General features: G+C 46.3%; 1 protein-coding gene across 5 annotated transcripts in view; it reads left to right on the forward strand.

Moving 5' to 3' along the window:
- Cdk15 (cyclin dependent kinase 15) overlaps window positions 1-5287 on the forward strand; it is a 93897-nt gene extending 88610 nt beyond the window's left edge. For 2 of the 5 annotated variants that reach the window (XM_060368414.1, XM_060368418.1), the window contains exon 14: window positions 398-2757. The gene's annotated coding sequence lies outside the window, so the exon portion shown is untranslated. Of the gene's footprint in view, window positions 1-112; window positions 319-397; window positions 2758-4781 lie in introns of those variants that run through there. The other 3 variants (XM_060368417.1, XM_060368415.1, XM_060368416.1) reach the window with 3 other exon arrangements.
- The last annotated feature ends 4238 nt before the right edge of the window (window positions 5288-9525 follow it).

The following is a 9525-nucleotide window of genomic DNA, read 5'->3' on the forward strand; positions in this document are numbered from 1 at the left end:
TGTCTCTCTCGGCTGGAGAGATGTCCAGGGCTAAAGAGTGCTGCTCGCTGCTCCCTCACAGGGCTCACAACTCAGGTCCCTGGGACTCATTTTTCTCCTCATTCCCTTTCAGGCCCACAGCTATGCTCTTTCACTGTGTCACCCTCTTCTGGCCTCCTTGGGCCCTGCGCAGATGTGGTGCACAGACACACCTGCAGCCAAAACACCCAGACACTTGACAATCAGTGATGTTTTAATGACTATTTTAAGATGTTGCCTCTGTAATCCTTTATCAGCACGTTTTTAAAGCCAAAATATGGAATTCCGTCTTCAGTAGCGTTTAACCCGTTTTCTTTACTCAGTCTGTACTTTTCTCACTCATTGTTTCATTTTGGTTTTTCTCCTCATTCCCTTTCAGGCCCACAGCTATGCTCTTTCACTGTGTCAGTTTATCTCCATGCTTCGTGCCCTATTTCATGCTGGATCAGAGATCTTTACTTTCTCTCTTGCCGCCCAGAATATTTAAAACACCATGTTCAAGGCAATGATGTAAAACAGGAAGGGAATGCAATGGGAGCTTTTTGCCATTATTGCTGCCTTAAAACAACAGCAACAAAACAGACACAAACTGAGATGTCATGGGAAGCAGACTTCCTAACAGTTCCAGCCATTTTGCCAGTTCCCTGGGCCACACTGCTCTGTTCCTTTACAGGACAGAGTGGGAGACGGACAGCAGGATGCTCTGGAGCCAGAGCTGGTGCTTGCTGCATCGGCCCCTACAGTTCCTCCCAACTTCTGGGGCACAGAGAGGATTAGTCCGGCTTAACGAGGTCTCCAGGGAAGGTGGTCTCTTGGATAAAGTTGTCAACAAACGGATTTGCTTGGGACTTCCTGATGCTCCTGCCTGGGGTGGAGCTCGGGCTTTTTCCTCCTTCGGTGGCTCTCAGGGTGCTTTAGCACTTCAGTCCACCCAGATTTGAGGAGTTCAGATTGAGCTGCTGGCTAGAATTGAGTTGCAGGCTATCTATCACCCGCTACTGAATCCTAATCGTCGCAGCGATGGCCAAAGCACCGGGGAACCTAAGCTGCCACTGATGGCGGAGATACTGGAGCTCCAGAGACGCAATTCAATCTCTGTGGCACCATCAGACACGTGTGCACGCACGCCCAGCTGACACGTGTGCCACTTTTTTTATAGTGCCTCCTAAAGGAAGCCTGGGAAACTCAAATTACTTCATCAAGGGATCATCTCAGGCAGTATAGTAGCCCAGAAACCAGAGACTTGTTTGTATCCCTTAGAAGCAGGAACCAATTAAGAGAGAATTTTAAAATGGTAACTATCCACCCAGTGTCTGAGATGAGAAAAGGAAAAGAAATACGTGTAGATAGCCCCCCCCCCCAAAAAAAAAGCAGCCTTTGTGTATATGAACAAGCCATTGACAAAGCCTGCTCAGTCAGATTTGTATACCATTGAACTGTTGAGGAGGCGGCTGATATTTTCCACTGGATCCTGATTCAGAGGAAGCAGACCTAGCTAATCAGCAGTGAGTCAAAACAATACTTATTCCTGTCAGTTTTTATCTGATTTGAATTCTTACACGTTGGGCTCAAAGTGCTCATAACTGAAGCAAGGCTGTGACTTACTGGAAAGTGGCACTTTTAAGTATGAGGTGAATTAATTATATAATCTCACCGCCCCCAACAGATAACACTAATCCCTTCAGCCTTCAGAAATGAAAGCCTAAGAAGATGCCCCACAAGAAGAAAAACTGCGCAGCCTCTTCTGATCCGGGCACATTCAAATCATTAAGCTCAGCTCCGCACATCACATACCACGCTTTAGAAGAAGCATTCTATGAAATAGGTGTTTATTGCTCGCCTGTTAGCTTGCAGATCTAATCGTGCATAATCTCCTTAACAACGCCAAGACAGGGTAGAGATTACAGAGGACACTCAGATCAGATGGAAGTCGCTAGGGTTTGAGTCACAAACTCTGTCCCCAAAGTCTGTGCTCCAAGGTGAACTACCAGGAGGAATAAGGCATGTGGGACAAGCCACGTGGAGGGACGAGATGCCAGAAGAGGAAAACCCAGGAGCCAGAGACCCTCCTTCCAGTGCTAGGGGTTGTGGCACAGTGAAGGGGCCGGCGGGCTGCTGAGGCCTGCAGGATCAGCACTGCTCTGTGTGGGCTGGGCCAGAAAGCTCCATGAACCAGCTCACCTGGCCATGAGTCCTCACCACAGCGGCGGCTTTCTCTACCTCCTGGACGACCGGAGAGCTATAGCCAAGATTCCCCTTGGGAGGTTAAGACAGCAGATTCTTGAGCATGACCTCAGAACTCTGTGACAGACTGCCCTGGGGTTTCTGTAAGATCCTGTCACTGCACGAATAGGTAGACTTTTTTTTTCTATGAAAGATTTTTATTATTATTATTATTATTAAATGAAAAAAATTATCCTCTTTAGCCATGAAGTTGTGGTGCACACCTTTGATCCCAGCACTCGGGAGGCAGAGGCAGGTGGATCTCTGCAAGTTCAAGGCTAGCCTGGACTACACAGATAGAGTTTGAGGACAGCCACGGCTACACAGAGAAACCCTGTCTCAAAAAAAAAAAAACAACAACAACAACAACAACAAAAAAAAAAACCCAAAACCAAAAACAAGAAGTATCATCTTTAAATAAGTGGAAGATAAATTATGTTTGTGCCTTCCCCTCCCTCCTTTAATGGATCTGCCTATTGGAAAGATTAATAAAAATTATGCACACTGGCTTTAAAACATTGAATTTTTCCTTCATTCCTTGATTTTGTAAAATAAGGATTCCTGCTGTTTGTGCATTTTCTCCCATGTTTTTGCTGAGTCCTTTGATAACGACACACTTGGCTTTCAAAAACATAATTGTTTGTACTCCATTCGACTAGCCACCCTTAGCCATTACTGCTGTTCCTTTGGGACCTCTGTCTCTGGATCATCCGTAATCAGCCAGATGTACTCCCTGCCTCGTTAGTGGGTGGGGAGGACAGCTTGACCTGTTCTAGCCAACAGGTTGTGAGAAGAAATGACAGGTTCGGTGCCTGGGCCGAGTGTTTGCTGGCTACCTGTGCGAGCCTCTCCAGATTTCCTTTGTTTTGCTCCTGCTGTTATGTGGGCCAGAATCTCTCAAGATGAGCCCAGGACAAAGAGCTAAAGCATGGTTGTAGCCCATGGCAGCTCAGTATCCAAGTGGGTTCCCTAGTACGGGGAAGCTCTGCTGTTTTATGATAGCAACATAAAATAGTCTAACAGAGCCAATAGGAATTAGTAAGGAGAGAAGGTTGCGAAGGCAGGTAGAAACTAGGGCCATTCCATGCAGTGGAACTTAGGAGAAGCATCTGCAGACTGGTGGCCTACAAAGCAAACTGTTAAGATGGAGTCAACTGGGCTGGAGAGATGGCTCATCGGTTAGAGCACTTGCTGTTTCAGAGGACACAAATTCAATCCCCAGCACCCACATGACAGCTCACAACTGTCTGAAACTGGTTCCAGGGGTCCAACACCCTCCTCTGGTCTCTATAAGCACTGTATATACTGCTGCACGGACATACGTGCAAGCGAAACACCCATATAGGTGAAACAAAAATGGAAGTCTGAAGATGTAAAAAAAAAAAAAAAAAACACACAAAAGGGTGTGCTTATATGTATTCCCCAACTGTGTATTTTTAAAAAAGAAAGGGCGGAATGAGCTATGAAAGGCCATGGTTTGTTGGCTACTGATCCCTGGTAAGTTACAGGGGGGCTTCATCCACTGATAGAAAAACACAGCAGGTTAAAGAGAGTTGACCAGAAAACAGAAGCTGATCCTTTCAGTAATTCTCTCCTGAAAGGACAGAGGAGATAGGATAGCAGTAGGGAGAACAAGGGCGAGAGGCTCCCTGTTTTGTTTAGCACAGGAGAGGTGATGCATTTTTACATGCCTAAGAAAGCTGGCAGCATCAGAGGCAAAAGAAGGAAAGAAAGAAAGAAAAAGAGAGAGACAGAGAAGGAAGAAAGGAAGGAAAAGAAAGGAAGAAAGGAAGGAAGGAAAAGAAAGAAAGAAAGAAAAAAAGAAAGAAAGAAAGAGAGAGAGAGAAAGAAAAAGAAAGGAAGGAAGGAAGGAAGGAAGGAAGAAAAGAAAGAAAGAAAGAAAGAAAGAAAGAAAGAAAGAAAGAAAGAAAGAAAGAAAGAAAGAAAGAGAAAACAACAACCAAATAACAGCCCAACAGCCTATCCTTTTCCCTCACTGGCTTTGTCTGGCTTATTCTCCCAAATAACCCTCACAGACAGCTCCCTGGCCTGTGTCAAGCCTTTGCTCACCGTCACATCTCAGGGCAGCTTCCTACAGCACCTGTGTGACCCAAAAGCCTTCTGGATTAATCCCCTGCCTCTGCTCCAGTCCCAGCACAGGTCCTCACTCGATCTCATGCCCAGCAATTTATGACTTACTTGTGATAGCTCCTGTTTCTAGAAGGCAAGAACTGCAATCACTGACAAACATACCTCGGAGAGTGCCTTATCTTCTTGGTTTTTGCTTTCAAAACCTTTTTGCCTTTAAACAAATGCATTCTTTGAGAATTTCATGTGTATATATAATGGATCACCATATCCACCCCTCCTTTCTCCCTCCCAACTCCTGCCAGGTCCCTGCCAACTTCCTGTCCTCCTGTTTTTAACCCACTGAGTCCAATCAATGCTGTCCACTAGTGCACGGGTGGGAGGCCGCACATGTGACTGGGCAACCTCCTAGCGGCCATGTCTGTCAAGACAAACTGTTCTCTCTCCCCCAGGAGCTGCTTCAGAAACATCCGGGATGGACGCACTCTGTCACCATGTTTCTCTTGTTGTTTTCTAAGATACGGCCTCACTCAGACTGGCCTCAACCCCACCATCCTCCTGCCTCAGCTGAGAGCAAGTACGGCGATGATAGATGCATGCCACCACTCCTGGCCTCCGCTGTGTTTTCAGCGTCACCCCTCACCAAGCATCCAGAGCTCTCCCTGGCATAGGGCCGTGCTCATAAGACGGTTGTACAAGAAATAGCTAGGATTCAGAGCTTGAAGGGGACCCATTGAAGAGCATTAGGGAGCAGCGGCCTGCACTGGCTAATCGCATCTCTGAGAGTCTGAAGGAGCCTGGACTGTGTAGAGTTTCAAGTCAGGGCTACCTACTGATACCTTTTCTCAAACGGAAAGGAAAGGAAAACAAAAGCTTAAGGAAGGTGGGAGGAAGGGACTGGAGAGATGGCTTGGCAGTTAGGAGCCAAGCCTGCTCATCCAGAGGACCCAGCTGGATTCCCACATGGCAGTCCACAGCTGTCTGTACCTCTAGTTCCAGGGATCCGACACCCGTCTCTGGCCTCTGAGGGCACCGGGCATGCAGGTGGCACACAAACACACATGTAGGCAGAATACCAATACATAAAATAAAAATGTTAAAGATGTTAAACTGCTAAGCTCCATTGAGGACGCAGACTCTGATTCCTTTTGTTCAGATCTGCCACTTACTGCTTGTGCCTCTGGACTCTCACGTCCTCCTGTTTGTTTGTTTTGTTTTCACCAGACACAGATATCACCGTGTAGTCCAGGCTAACCTCATCCTTGTAGCAATCCTCCTGCCTAAACTTGGTGAGTGCCGGCCTTAGAGGCCTGGGCCATCCTGTCTGCTCCTGTCCTCTTTTGTAAAGCACAAATAATGACTATCTCTCGGAGCGAGAGCTGCCTGTGATTAAACAACCTAACACCCAGGGTCCCTTTAAACACCGCCTGGTGCACCGTGGGCCCTATAGAACCTGCTGCTGGCAAAGGCAGGCCAGGTGGTTCCAGGGCCCCAGCAAAGCGAAAGACAAAGGACGCAGAGGAGTGACCAGGGATCCAGGTTCCAGAGTTAGGCTGGGGCTGGGGGTGAAGGGGACGGTCCCAGCACCTGCCTCTGCCTCTGCTGTGCTTGGGTTCACTCCGTGAACCTGCCTGGGTGTGGCCATGATTCGGATGCTTGCCTCTCACTGCCAGAACTGTTCTGATAAACAGATTCAAAACCGATGAGCGGAGTTTCAAATCACAGATGCTACCTTCAACAGACAGGCTCCAAGCCACGCAAACTCACAGGAAATACAAGCACGACATGGCCGTCCCACCCCCAGACCATTTCAAGATTTTCTTTTAGTTTTATCATTTAGTGTGTTTAAACACATTTGGGGAATCTAAGAGATTCTAACAGTGCCCACGACAATGGCTGTTAAAGGACACAAGGCTCTGGAAAAGACAATTCCCCAAAAGGGTGCCTGGGGAAGGCAGATAAAAGACCCAAGTTGGGTCATGTGACAGGTGTCACTTGAGTAAGATACTGAGGCCAGAGATAAAAGCCCACTCCTTCTGGTCACATGACACAGCTTCATTACGCTCCCAGCAGGGGTCCGGAGAGGCTGGATGCCATTTTTTACTTATTTATTTATTTGTGTTTTTTCTTCTTATTCTGTGATAATGAGAAAATGTTTAAACTCCCATCTCTGTGTTTAAACATTTCTTCCTGCTGACAGCAGCGGGACGCCCTTGATCAACTGTCAGATTGGAAAGTGCAATTTTTCTGGAAAGTAAACAGTGGGAAATAATTCTCTGTTTATTGGTAGCTGTTAGCCTAGGAGTGATGGAGCCTGTGACAGCCCGTGTCAAGCAAAGAATAAGAAACAAGTTTGGAAATACCTTTAAGACACATCTCTGACGATAGGGCTTGACTACTTTCTGATAGAAATGTACTCTGAAAAAGTTAAATTAAACCAGGCAAAAAAAAATAACTTTCCCAGTGTTACCAACTTCTGGAGATCCTGTGGCAAAACCGGTGCAGAATCAAAGAGACCACTCAGCATGCGGCTGTCACAGAGCCCTTGACAGTCGCTAAACTCAGCATCTCTGCTTCACCATGGGGAAACTGAGGCTAGGACACACGCCTCAGGCTCTTCTCACCAATAAGAGGAAAGCATGGAGGTCGGATAGAAGAGAGAAAGAAAACGTTTGTTTTTCTTTTAAAATCCTGTGTGAAGTTCAATGGAAGAACTAGGGAAGAAGCAGTGTAAACATTTTGACGTAAGTATACTTAACAGTATTCAATGTTGTGTGTGTGTGTGTGTGTGTGTGTGTGTGTGTGTGTGTGTATGAGAGAGAGAGAGGTGGAATAGATCATATACAGTATATTTTTATATATGTAATATATTGCGGTGGCTAAAAAGACATCATTATAGCCTTTTACTGATCAAACACATAGAACAAAGTTTCTAAGAAACTATGTACAGTTTGCTAGACACTTTTAAGCAAACGAACGGATGGGTTACGGATAGGTCGGGTAGCCCAGCGTGGGGGAAGCTAGAAGCTAAAGAGTCCCATCTGCGGAGGTGACGGACTGCTGACGGTCCTGTCTCTGCTCGCCTTCACCAGGCTTTATTATTGGGTCAGAGATAGCTGCTCTGCAGGGCAAGTGCGTATAGTCATTATACGGCAACCAGCAGCTGGAAAAGGACTAGACTAGGTCAATTAAATTTTAATTATAACAATAAGAAAAAGTGAACGAAAATAAAGTTGAGCTGAATGGTGCTTCTGTTTATATCTTCCTCCTCTTCCAGATTGTCAGGTCCTCAAAGGCATTCCCTGGGGTGGGACACAGTAGGCATTCATTAGTGAGTTCAGTCACTCATTCAACAAGCATTTACTATGTTGATGAAAGAAATAAATAATATTTGGGTTAGGATAGAGGCTGGTGGTTTGGGGGCAAAAAAGACTCATGCATTTGGCACTCTCAGGACTCACCCTCACTGGCAATTCGCTAGAGCTTTAGAGACCCTCTTTAAAGTCTCACGTACTGGTGAGGAAATGGGCTAGGAAGGACCATCTTATTTTTAGCACCTAATAAAAAGAATTCTGAACCAGTGTGGTAATACCTCCCAGCACTTCAGGAAGCAAAGGGAAGAGGACAGCAAGTCCCAAGGCAGCCTGCATTATGCCATGGACCCTGTCTCAAAAACAACAGTGTCTTTAAACAGTATCGCTTACCTGAATTTGAAATTTTTTCACTAATTTGTTTTATGTGTATGTTTTGCCCGAATGTCTGTCTATGGGTACCGTGGATGTGCCTGAGAAGGTCAGAAGAGGGCATCGGACCTCCCGGAACTGGACTTGGGGAGGCTTGTGAGGCATTGTGTGGGTGCTGGGAATCGAGCCTCTGTTCTCCGCAAGAGCAGCAAATGCTCTGAGCTGCTGAGCCCCTATTTTTAAAGCTTTTTGGTTTCTGTTTTGTTCTTTTTGATAGCATCTCGTATATCCCAGTCTGGTCTTGAACTGGAAGCGGTGGTTACTGCGTGGTGAATGCATGGCCAAGCACCCTGCTGTGGAGGGGTTTTAATCCAGCAACACGGATAGTGTACGCCTTTAATCCCAAGCAATGAAAGTAAAGTTAGTTTGTAGAAGGAAGCACCCATGTTTGAAAGTGTCATCTAGTTTAGGGGCAGATAAAGTGATGAATCAGAGAAAGACTTAACAGAATGAGTCAGGATAGGATACGCCCAACTCTCACCAGAAGAGACAGGAAAACAAGGACTTAGGAGAACAGTGCAGAGAACTGAGAGAAAGTTTTATAGAGACAGGCAGAGAGAGAACAAGCTAGACACAGGTGAAGCCAGAACAAGTCAGAGAATGAGAAGGATCCAGAAACTTAGAACGTACTGCCAAATTTAGTATGAGGCCAGGCAGAGTAATTTAGTCAGAAGGAGAGAGAAGCCAGTTTGAATCAGTCAGCTTGGAGAAGAGTTTGAGCCAGAGCAACTGAGTTGAACCAGCCAGCCAGATTTCAAAAAGAGCTAGAAATGGTGAGCTTATTCAGCAGTAAGTCTCAGAGCTCACAACCTTCTAGGCCTAGATTAGATTGTATGGAGGCTGGAAGCTTTCAGGACTAGGCCTAAGTCAGCAGACAGAGGCAGTAAGCCTTGGAAACAACAATTAAATCAGGCAAATAAAAAATCCTTTGACATCCTACCAACTGAGCAACATTCCCGGCCTTTTTAAATTTTTTTTTTTTTGAACAAAGGTCTCATGTAGCACAGGCTAGCCTCAAAATGCATAGGTAGCTGTAGCTTACTATTTCTGAGTTAGAGACCAAAGCCGACAAAGCAGCAACTCTGTGTCTGTAAAACGTGGCACCGACAGTGATGTAAGGTGGCAGTGGTTACACAACCAAGGACGCAGCTGCTCTTTCACGCAGTGAGACCCTGGAGACACATGTGTGAGCACTGCCAGCCAGATTCCGTGATTCCGCAGGCGCCTTACGCTCACCACGCATTGGAATTTCTGAAGCTCTGAGCCGTGACCATCAACAGGTGTTGTTCCACCAACAGCAAAGAACCAATACAGGCATGCAGCACAGGAACCCATGTAAACAACGGTATTAAAAGAACAATGTCCTCCACAGATCTGAGTCCTCCCCGGGGGGCCTGAGCAACTGCTTCCAGGACGACCAGCACTAGGTCACCTGGGAGCGGGTAGAAGAGAA

The sequence above is a fragment of the Meriones unguiculatus genome, chromosome 15 (genome assembly GCF_030254825.1).
Source record: "Meriones unguiculatus strain TT.TT164.6M chromosome 15, Bangor_MerUng_6.1, whole genome shotgun sequence".
NCBI lineage: Eukaryota > Metazoa > Chordata > Mammalia > Rodentia > Muridae > Meriones > Meriones unguiculatus.